The 11,693-nt window shown below is 42.6% G+C and overlaps 1 long non-coding RNA gene and 1 pseudogene across 2 annotated transcripts; both read right to left on the bottom strand.

Moving 5' to 3' along the window:
• Positions 1-1,096: 1,096 nt before the first annotated feature.
• On the bottom strand, positions 1,097-3,828 carry LOC311370631 (ras-related protein Rap-2a pseudogene; annotated as a pseudogene). Its single transcript has one exon. The product of its transcript is annotated as a ras-related protein Rap-2a pseudogene (transcript).
• A 5,782-nt stretch (positions 3,829-9,610) lies between these two features.
• On the bottom strand, positions 9,611-11,684 carry LOC311370632. The gene is made up of 3 exons (XR_014640860.1): positions 11,375-11,684; positions 10,505-10,576; positions 9,611-10,024 (listed from the first exon to the last, which is right to left on the bottom strand). It is a non-coding gene; the product is annotated as an uncharacterized lncRNA (long non-coding RNA).
• Positions 11,685-11,693: the final 9 nt, after the last annotated feature.

The following is an 11,693-nucleotide window of genomic DNA, read 5'->3' as shown; positions in this document are numbered from 1 at the left end:
AGGATCTCCTCTAGGCTGTCTATCGGCCTGTGAAGCTCCTTCCTTCTCCTTGGTTACAAAGACACTAATCACCCATTTATGAAACTTTTTTCCCAATACAATCCCTTTCAGAAAGCAATCCTAGAAAATAGCTCATAGCACAATCTGAGACGATATTCATGCATCATCATCAGAGATGTTGGAGTCTATGGAGATGCTGTGCTAGATTATTCTAACGTCCAACCTTAATCATTGGCAGAGACAATATATAGTCAAAATGGACTCCATGCATAAACGGCTTGAGCCATCGAAGGATGTATTTTTATTTGGTCTGTCACAAAAATAAAAAGCATTTGAAGAAGGTTAACGTTAAGTTGTTTTACATAAAAACACGTCGAGGGATTGGAGATTGTCTGAACCCGGTGACCGGTGAGCAATCAAGAGTTTTCATGTGCAGATGTGAAGGTATGCAGCAGGAAATGCTCTGAGATGGCCAACCAACAGCAGGACTTTCACTCAAAACATCTGGATTCATGATAACACACATACGACCGACCACTGCAGCTTCAATCGGGCAGGAATGGGTCTAATCAGCAAGGAGAGCTTTATCCTATAAAAGTCTCATGACTCATGAGCGTTCCTATGACGTAACAGCAGGTGCTGCAGGGTGAAGCGTATCACTTTGAGACATCACCCACCAGCCACACAACCCTAAACTACCGTCCGTCCACGTGTAACCGCGCCATTGTTAACACATGACAACATGAAATCTTTCACTGCTTTCCGAGAAACCCGTTGGTATTCTAGACCTCCACCACCACCCCCCACCCCCCACCCCCACCCCCGGCTCTATGTGTGGTGAGCGGACACTTCAGACCCCTGAAGCCCATTGGCCAGGATAAGGAGCGGCTTAACAAATGGCCGTGTGTGTTTTGCCGAGCGAGTCTGCCCGCTGACACAGAAAGCCTCCCTCTGTCTGCCGGTCCACAGGCTCTGAAACATGCGGTGGGCAGGGGGGGTGAGGAGGGGAGGGGGGGGGCGGGGGCGGAGGGGGGCGGGAGTGTCTCTCCCCAAAAGCACACAGATGGGGGAAACCCTGCCCAGCTACCCAAACAACTGGCCCAACAGCCACGATGGCTCGGTTACCGTTACACTGCCTGGAGCAGGTTTAGTCAACACGTGTGTTTGAAAGCTACGTGCAACTGATCATGTAAACAAGGAACCCGTTTGAAAAATGCAAAAGACGTTTTGGTCGGCATAATATGCAAACTCTTTGGGTATCGGAGAATAGGCGTATAACTGCATACTGTGGAGGAGTATGTCAAGGATTCAACTTTTGAAAGCCTCCACTGATTTGTGCTCACACCCTTCAGAAACATGAGTGTTATCCTCTCTGTATTTGAGGGATGGGCAGTTGAAATACTATGGCATGGTATACGGTATATAGAAAGTCAGCCGAGCCGTGAATAAATTCAACAATTTGTTTGGTGAATTTTAGTAAAAACTGTTTCTTGGGCCATTTAATTTGATAATCGGATCATACCATTTCCAAATGTGAGTCCAAATTAAAAGAAAATAGAATAGAACAGAATTATTACGAGAAATTAGTCACCTCTCTACAGAAATAAACACAGCACACAGATGTTACATAAAATGTTTTTGTATTAAATGTCTTTGAAACCTGATCGGTGAATGATAAAGAATTTCTCCCTCCCTCCCAACAAATAAATTCACAATAAAAGGTCAAAATGTCACATTATTGAAAATAAAAACCTTAAAACACAGACATGGCTTGCCATACAGTGAATCAAAAATCCCCTTGTGGTTGTCGAAGGTTCATACTTTGTGGCCCACTAATACCACCAGAAGAAAAAAAAAGGCCAGATCAGAAGCACTCTGCCTGTTGTTGAGCCGAACCTCCCGACCGCCACAGAACCACAAACTGGGGGGAGAAACAAACAGCTCCGTTCACTCTGACCCCCGAGCGGGAACCGGACAAAAACACCACTGTTATCTTAAAAACAGGAGAACTGCGGATAAGGGTTCCATGATTGCCATTAAGACGCACTGCAGAAGTACACGGGCTCATCTGTTGGCACAGTCACAGGAATATTGTTTTATAGGAAGGCACTTAACATGGGAGCCCTGCTTCTCCCCATGCCGCCACAACACTGCACTACAAAAGGTCCATGTTCCGCACAGCACACCAAGGAACACCGTCGGCTAAGTGCAAGTTCAGTTAGTAGAAGAAGTCCACTTTCACCATACCAGGAAGAGGGGGGGGGGGGGGGGGGGGGAGAAGGGTGGTATATAGGCTATCTGTAACACCACATACTGTTTATCCTCTGTAGCACGGTTTCTTATGGTGGGGGGGCGGCGGCCTGATGTATCATGATTCATACTTGGATGTTTTGGTTCCAGACACTAAACGCAAGGCTTGACTGGTGCGTGTTTGCTTGATAAGTCTTATGAGCAAATCCAGTAGCCCCATTTCTGTAGTTTTAGGGCGCATGAACCATGTGAGCCCAGAGTAAGATGCACCCCCACCCCGCCCGATTATGACCCACCCCAGTTCTGCCAGAGTAGGTGGGGAAGAAAATCCCATCTCTGTACAAATGGTTCCACCCAAGAAGACTTAACAGTTCTACTCAAAGACCAAATCAGAAAAACATCACTGTCCATAAACAAAACATGAAAAAAACCATTAAGCGTTTCTCCTAGGTTCACAAGACATTCCCATTGAGGCACATTTCCAGAGAAGTGTCATATACAAAGCTATAAAAATCGTTAACATTCAAGTACTTTGTCATGTAAACACTTTCCAGACTATTTACATAATCATTTTGCTGCTGCCGTCAATTTTCTTTTGTGTGCAATAAGACAACAGTGTAAAAGAAAAAAATACTCGCGAAGCCTGCGACCAGAAAACACATCATGGGTTATCAAGAAGTTGTGAACTAGGGTTCGACAGAGGCCTACGCTTTAACAACACAGATGGCTACCGACAGTGTCCTTTTAGAGCAACACACAGGAGCAGCACTGGTCGCTGCCGCTGGGAACAGTGGAATAGTTCATCTGTCGGACGATCTCTGCAAACAGCTCATCGACGGATCCTTTATTTTTGGCAGAAGTTTCCATAAACGGGCAATTCCACTCCTGAGCCAGCGCCTTGCCCTCCCCGGAAGAGACCTCTCGCTCGCCTTCCAAGTCTACCTTGTTTCCGACCAAGATCATCGGCACACGCTCGTATCTCTTGACGCGGATGATCTGATCCCTCATCGGCTTGATGTCTTGGAAACTCTGTTGGTTCACCAGGCTGTAGACCAAAATAAAACCCTGCCCGTTTTTGATGTAGAGATCTCGCATGGAGGCGAACTGCTCCGTCCCCGCAGTGTCCAGGATTTCCAAGACCGACGGAGACGAGTCCACTTCTATCTCCTTTCTGTAGAAATCCTCTATCGTGGGGTCGTATTTCTCGATGAAGGACCCGGTCACAAATTGGACAGTCAATGCAGATTTACCGACTCCACCCGATCCCAAAACAACCACTTTATACTCCCTCATGGCTGGTCGGAAATAAGGCACCTCCTTTCCACGAATCCCTTTTCCCACCCGCTGGCCGCCCCGATGTTGTCGAACCGAGCAGGACGGGAAACCAGCCCTGGCGCTCGGATACCACCGCGGTCTGTCGCCGGTCGAGCTCGCGGGGGTACGGCGTATCGCCCAAAGACCACGAATGGCGAGAAGAAGGGCCGTTCCTTAATATCAGCGGCGGAAAACGACGCACATTTGATTTGCCCGTATTGTGCAACGGTGCTGAAAAAGCGTGATCACTTCTCCCTTCTTTGCTCGGCGTTTCCTGCCCACATTTTCAGCGCAAGGCAACTCGCGTCAGAAGCCAGCGCATAGTTCCGCTTTCTTAAAGGCGTAGTCATCCGAAACCTGCAGTCAGAAGTCGCCCAGTCAGTGGATTTATACGACAAGTTTAGTGCGCATGCTTGTCCACCGCGATCTGACCTGTTTGACATTACTGATTACTGTGAGAGAAGAAATCCCTCCAATATTAATCAACTGAGTGGCCTCAAGATGTCGCTGCCATTCATTTGGATGAATGCAATTGAGTGGCTGACCAATTGGGAAGGTGTTAAATACATGTTAACAATGTTACAATGTTAACAATGTCCATTTTACAACTGCAGTGCATATGCCCTAGCCTGCCCTATATTATATAATAACCTATAGGACTATAGCCTGTACATACTTACCATACAATATTTCTATAATGCACTCATCGAGTTGGTTGAGAAATCTGAAGTTGTATGACATATAACAAACAATTGGGAAGGTGTAATCATAAATACATAGAATGTTAACAATGACTACTTTTACAACTTAACTTAACCCTAAAACTTCCCAATATAAACAAAATGGTATGAAATATAACAAATTATGAAATTTGTGTACCGTCCATCAAGATTAGGTCTTAGGCTGCCCTATATATTGTATAGCCTATAGCCTGCATAAATATATAATGAAATATTGCAATAATGCAATCATCCAGTTGGTTGAGAAAGGGGAGTTATCAGCCTGTGGCTGTAATAGTTCACACATGAAAGCATCATTTCAGTGGTATACGCTCATTATACCACAGTTAACCACTGTGGTATAATGAGAACATACCACAGCCTGTCGTGATCTATTGCTTAAATATAAGACATGGAAATTATGCTTTCATGTGTGAACTAAAATTAAAAATGAAATGAAAGTCATAGACACCCTCAATTTTGAAAAAGCGAGAAAGTCGGAAAAGCATTTTTTTAACGCTTCTTTAAAAAAAAAAAAAAGTATGCGTTTTTTTAACGCATACAAAAAAGTAGTCCCTCCTGGCTGCCTGCAAAGTGTACGGCGGTTGCTATGCAACACACTGTAGCGTCCTTCAGAGAGAAGGCTAGGCTAGAGACGGTAGCTTAATTCGCCGGCAATTTAGCCTTCTATCGAGTTCACTCACCGTGTGCCTATTGCTTTACAACATTTCCACCCTCTCCAGCAATCAACATGTTTTTAGGCTTCAGTGAACAATGCTATTGCTTTTATATATAAATAAACAACAGTTCAAGTTAGGCGCGGAGTGATACTGAACTATGTATACTGAACGGGCGTCATATCTGTGTGTATACGCTCAATATACAACAGTTCAATAGATCACGACAGGCTGTGGTATAATGAGCGTATACCACTGACTGAAGTGATGTATTGCTTTTATAAAACGGTTACGTAAGTATGGCAAAATGAAAGTCATAGACACCCTAAATTTTGAAAAAGCGAGAAAGTCGGAAAAGCATTTTTTTTTTAAACGCATACAAAAAAGTAGTCCCTCCTGACTGCCTGCAACGTGTACGGCGGTTGCTATGCAACACACTGTAGCGTCCTTCAGAGAGAAGGCTAGGCTAGAGACGGTAGCTTGGTTCGCCGGCAATTTAGCCTTCTATCGAGTTCACCAGAGTTCCTCTCCAGCAATCAACATATTTTTAGGCTTCAGTGAACAATGCTATTGCTTTTATATATAAATAAACAACAGTTCGAGTTAGGCGCGGAGTGATACTGAACTATGTAAACTGAACGGGCGTCATAGCTGTTTGTATACGCTCAATATACAACAGTTGGGAACCAATCAGATCGCTTGATTTAAGCCACCCGTTTTATAATTATAGATACTTAATAATCAGCAACCAAACAGAATTGTCATCACTTTCACATCACCAAATACATACATCACTTTGGTGCACTTTAAACCATTCATCTTTTAATACTGTGGTACATAAGTGCAGATGTGCTATTATAATCAATATAAGGATTCCTACGCTCATGTTACTACATTAGGCAACATTGGTGCTCATACTTCAAGATGTATTTCTGCAATCAGCTCAACTGTTTGGGATTAAACACACACAAACACACATCACATGAATATATTCACATTGCAAATAAAACCGACCAGCAACAAGGGTTGCATGAGCAAATCCAATTTTTTATTTTATTCATTTTTTTTTTTAAATCCATACAGCAAGAGTCAATCATGGCAACAATAAAATGTGCATAAACGAACCTGGACACAAAATAGTACAACATTGTGTGGCAACTATTAGCAGTTATGTAAGTGGTATTCGCACCTACGAGTAAGAAGCGGTCAAAGCGTGCATCCCAGCAGGGAAGAGAAAACCTTTCGTTTAAGACAACAGAGCGGGACGTCTGCCCAAACTGCTCGGCCCGGTTCGAAAAAACAAAACCAAACATAAGAAATAAAACAAAATTAAAATGGTGCTTTGGTTCTGTAGCAACTTTACAGTGACCTTAAGTTGAAAAGGTGTTTTTGTATTTTGCCCTTGACTGCAGAGACAGTTACATTCATTTTGAAGACGACTTCACTGCCAATGTGTGTTTACGGTGGTGAGCCTTCACCTGCTGAGCGCACAGCTATGATTGGTGGAATATATTCCTGTAAGTCAACGTTGGCTGTTAACGTATGGCTGGGATAAAGCAAAGATATACCAGGGGTGTATGGGTGCTGCCAATACTGAATCACCTTTTGAATAATATGGCTGGTTGAAAAGAAATAAAAACTTGTTTATAACACGAGTAACATGACTTGTTTTTATTTATTTAAAGTATTATTCTTTTTTTTTTTTACGCCAACAGTGGATGTCCTCGACTGTTAGTGTATAAAAAAATACGCTAATGTGTTTAATGTCGTCTGAGTGTGTTAACTTTCCTTACTTATCTATGGTACGGTTTATTTTGTTCTGTATAGGTGTGTAGTTTCACATGCAGTCAAACCCCGGAAAATACTAGAAATAACAAATCTGGATAGTGTGATGTCTCAACTGTATATACTATGAGTCCAACACAATGGTTTGCTTGGACATCGTTGGGTGTATGTGTTCCTAAGAGGAGAGCGTGACACGCCCCCGTCTCCCAACAACATTCCCTGGCAATGCAAGCCGACTAACCAAATAAGCTATAAAAGCGTTGCTTTCTCTCAATGCGTTTGGCCAAGAAACTAGTGCCCTTCTTTGCAAGCGTTTGTTTTTTCATATATTTTTTTAGCTGGTCTTCTAATTTAACAATTTTAAATTAATCTAACAAAATTCCTTATAATTATAGATCTTTTTTTTTATTATTCAAAATAATATCTCAGTATGATACATGTTCTTCTCTGTTCATTTGACTATATACAGAAGTGCAAAAAGTCAACCTTCGCCACCCTTTAGGTGATGAACTCATCAGCTGCAGCATATCTGACTTCACCCGTCTGGCTAAAGTCTTTCTCTCACTCCTAACGTTCCCTCTCCACAAGACACACACTAAGACCCGTCCATCTCACTGTTTGCTTTGACCTGACATTCAGGGCAAACTTAAGAAATATTTAAACAATATTACGTGTCTCTTTTTTGTTTGAAATGGATACAGTAGAAAATAATCTTAGTCTAAAACATGGAAAAACAAAACTATATCTCAATACAATATAATCTTCAAACACCACCTTGACGCGTTGCGAATCAGATTTAAATGTCGCTTGGTTTAACGTATACACTTTTTGTGTTGCCGCACGTTTGCAGCAAATTAATTGATTTCATTCCTTGTAAAAAACCCTTTCATCAATTATCTATTAATAGACAATGTAACACAAACTAAACAAAAAACACATCCAGCTATATGAAATTATATGGTTTGAAAAAAGTTATGAATGTCATACTATCTCAAAAATCTACGACTGCTATACCAAAGTTGTCAAGTAATATATAGTAAGGCAAAAAAATGAAAATCTACAACTACATACCTCAAATAGATTCAAATTCTTAAGTAGTACGTAACACATAAAATCAATGCAAAATTTTTAAGAGAGATTAATTGTTACCTTTACATAGCGGGAAAACAAGGGAGAAGAGAAAGAGAGATCTTTAGCGGCACATGGACTATAAAATGTCATTGGTGTTCGTTACCTGCACTGTGATTGGAGGTACATTGGACACGAACCACACATGTTAATCTAAGGCTTGGTTAGGTACAATACAATCGTTGAAGACATAAACACACACCTCTTGGGGGAAAATGGAAAGAGCCCATATTCGGCTCGTTCGAATGATAAGATAAACATGTTTTTTCGCTAATAGTTTTAAAATATCTTAGAACATGCGTCAGTAACCCTTTATGAATATGATTGAGAAAAAATATATAGTACAACTGTGCTTTGGTTTTTATAGTATGATGATGAATCGGTGAATGAAAACACGTTAGGAGTAGTTTCTATCCATAAGAAAGACCGGTCAAATAGATGACGTCTCATCATGCCATCACACCTATGAATTAGTCAATCTGCTGTGTCACTGAGTCGACGGCGAGCTGTGATCCTTTAAGTGCACTGGTATTTGAAGTGACCTATCAGAGGGGTTTGTTTTTTTACATCATGTGATCAACGTGTGGGACCAGTGCTGCTCACAGACACAGTATTAAAGTCCCTCTTCTTTAAACTGGGTGGGGTGGGGGTGGAGGGTAACACCTTCAGCTCAACTCCATCACGGCACCAGGCTTCAGAGTCCCAGCGTCCCAACCGACAAAGACACACGACGTGATAAAACCCCAAGGCAAAAAAACAGGCAAAGAAACCCGAAACCGGGAGGAGAAATGAACAGTAGATGGGGGGAAAAAAAGTGTCAGAAAAAGAAAAGGAAAAAAAGAAACTGAATCATGGATTGAAAAACAACTAGTCTCGTCAGGAGGAGCGAGTTCTCTAAACCCCAACTAATCTATAAATCAGGCAAAACAAAAAGAAAAAGACACAAACATAATTATTATTTGATGCTGCAACACTGGAAAAAATAAAATAAAACACATTGCAAACGTACAACGCGTATACCTTCGGTAAAACAGAATAACACTGTTGTGAGAACACTCTGTAGGAAGTAGCTGTATGGGGAGGGGAGGGGAGGGGGGGGCTAGGGGGGGGGCTAGGGGGTTGTGGGGGGGGGGGGGGGGGGGGTCGACGGCACAGGACACAAGGAGAAGAAGCAAGCCTGGCTGTGCTTTCAAAGTCCATGTGTGTTGGTTTACCCCGAACATTCGTATGTCCAAGACCCTCATTTCTACTCTAGTTCCACGAAAAGAAAGAAAAGAAACACAAACAAAAAAACAATACTGCACATGCTGAACAGGATTTGGCATATAAAAAACGTTTTTTTTTTTGGTGCCTTTCCGTTTTTTTTTTTTTTTTTTTTCAAATTCAAGGTGCATGTTGGCATTTCTTCTTGTAAATTATATGTTTATGGCTATCGTTTATAAAATCTTGAAAATAAAATAAAAAGTGGAGACTAAATTCTTTCTCATCTACGTAACGTACCAGCATCTCGTCTAACCCAAATCTAAACGCAAACCTCGCTCTCGTCCCGCCCACTGGTGCAGCGAAAGACCATGAGCCCCGACGGGAATCCATACTCATCATAAGAATAATCAAAACATCAATTTGAGTGCTCCAAATTTGCCGGAGACAGAGGTGTAATGTGTGTTAAAAAAAAAAAAAAAAAAGAGAAAAGAAAAGAGGATGACCCCTCTGTGATATAAGACACACTGACGACACCCCCCTGCCCGCCCCCCCCCCCCCCCACGTGGCACCAAAATGTCGTCTGCTCCGTAGGCAACAGGGAAACGCTCCCCGCCGATGAGGAGGAGGTTGGTGGTTGGTTGGCGGTGGCGTCCACCCCTCTTGATACTGATATGTGGGGCGTCATGGCGCGCCGGGACCAAGTATGTTTGCACCCTAGATAGTTGGCATGCGTTACTACGACGACCATCGTCCTTGAGGGTGGGTGGGTGGGTGGGAGGGGGGGGGGGTGTTGGAGGTTAGGTTTGGGGTTTGGGGAGAGGGAGTTAGGAGAGAGGTGGGGGGGGGTGGGGGGGGGGCCCTCCTCCCGGCGCTGGACATTCCCGAATGTTATGTACATAAAGGCTGAACTAGTTTGGCGTGGACGGCACCAGCACACATTCATTTGATCTGTGGGAAAATATGGGAGAGAGAAGAGGGGTGGTGGAGACAAAAAAGAAAATAAAGATGAAAAAAAAATGATGAAAAGTGTCATCTCTATAATATGTTAAACATGCACTATGATGTAAGCTCTGCATTAGCAGCCTCTAGTGGACTGAGTTGGAGCTACAGCTATGTTTGAACTATGTTTCACACTGTGCGGGGGAACCAGAATAACAACAAACAACAAACAACTGAGAGAAGCTTTCTAGCTCAGAGCTTTTCAATGGAGAACATAGCTGCAGTAGAAAGGTGAAAAAGGGGCACGTTTCAATCATTTCAATTTCATTCAGGGACAGCCATTTTCTTCTGTTGAATGCACTGAAGAGAGACAGAGAGAGAGAGATGGATAGACGGACACAGACAGACAAACAAGAGAGATGAGCGAGAGCAACAGAGACAGAGAGAGAGAGAGCGAGACAGGGCGATATGAGCGGAAGTGGAACTCACTGTTCTTGAGAGGAACTACATTTGAGTCAAGTACTTGTGACTACTCAGATGATCTGCAGATATTATTGGAATCTGGGGAACAAGAGACAGAACAGAGATCCCGTGAACATTTCGACATGAAACCCGTTGTTTACTGGATGTAGGCCAACCAAAATGTCAAGCATCAGTCTTTTCTTTTTTTTTTTCTTCCAACACGCGGTAAACGCTTGTTGGTTGCTGAGAACAAAGTCAAAACTAAAGGCAGACTTGGTTATAGCTGTGCCACAGTTGATTCAGGCAGGTTATTCGGGTGGTGTTACTTGCTATGTAAAGAGTCAACATTCTCGTCCAGAAGGGTGGTAGTGAGGTATAACGACATTGTCAGTGAGGTAGTGTTTGACATGCAAATCCAAGTTTCCCCCCAGCCTTGTTGACCTGCACGCCTCAATACATAATAATACCAAACCAGCTCCTAGACTGGCAACCAATAACCATCACCCACATCCCCTGCTCTGATGCATACTGTATATTGATGAAACCTTCTGAATGGAGTCTGCTCTGCATACAGTTCGTAGACTTTAAAACAGGTTGCAATGGGGCAAATGTTCTCTAGCCTTGTGGATAAGAACATTTGACTTTAAATAATGCATTGGAATTGTTGTTTGTCCGTATTTTGCCTGAAGAACTGGTAAAGCTGGGCTATGCTACGTGCTGGAAGCAGCAGCGCAAAGAAAAAAGCCCAAATGTAGATAAAAATAAGTAAATTAAAATAAAAAACAAAACATAAAAAGCCAAGCACCAAATGGCACAGGTAGCAATTGTTGCACAAACTGTGCAAATCCAGTTCTGAAAATGTTGTAGAAAATACAAAGCAAACTACCTCATACATACCAATTGCATGTATTCGTTGGTAGTCAACTTTGATAAGGAAGAGTCCTCAAATGGAAAAGGACAAAAAAAGAAGTTAATTTGAGGACAAACATTCAATAGAATACGGTGTGTGCTTCTCCACAATTACAGATACACAAAGCAACCCATCATAACAGTATTGTTTTCATTAATCATATGTTCATCAAAACATTGGGTATGGAATTTGGGATGTTGCCTTCATTTCTTTTGACGTGTGATGGACCCTAAATACAGAAGTGTAGGCCAACAAGAGGGAGTCCTAACCATTCCCCATTCCCGAGCCTTGCTGTCACTCTAGCAC

Source organism: Micromesistius poutassou (genome assembly GCF_964030765.1).
Source record: "Micromesistius poutassou genome assembly, contig: SCAFFOLD_5431, whole genome shotgun sequence".
Lineage (NCBI taxonomy): Eukaryota > Metazoa > Chordata > Actinopteri > Gadiformes > Gadidae > Micromesistius > Micromesistius poutassou.
This window is presented reverse-complemented; position numbering and strand designations above follow the sequence as displayed.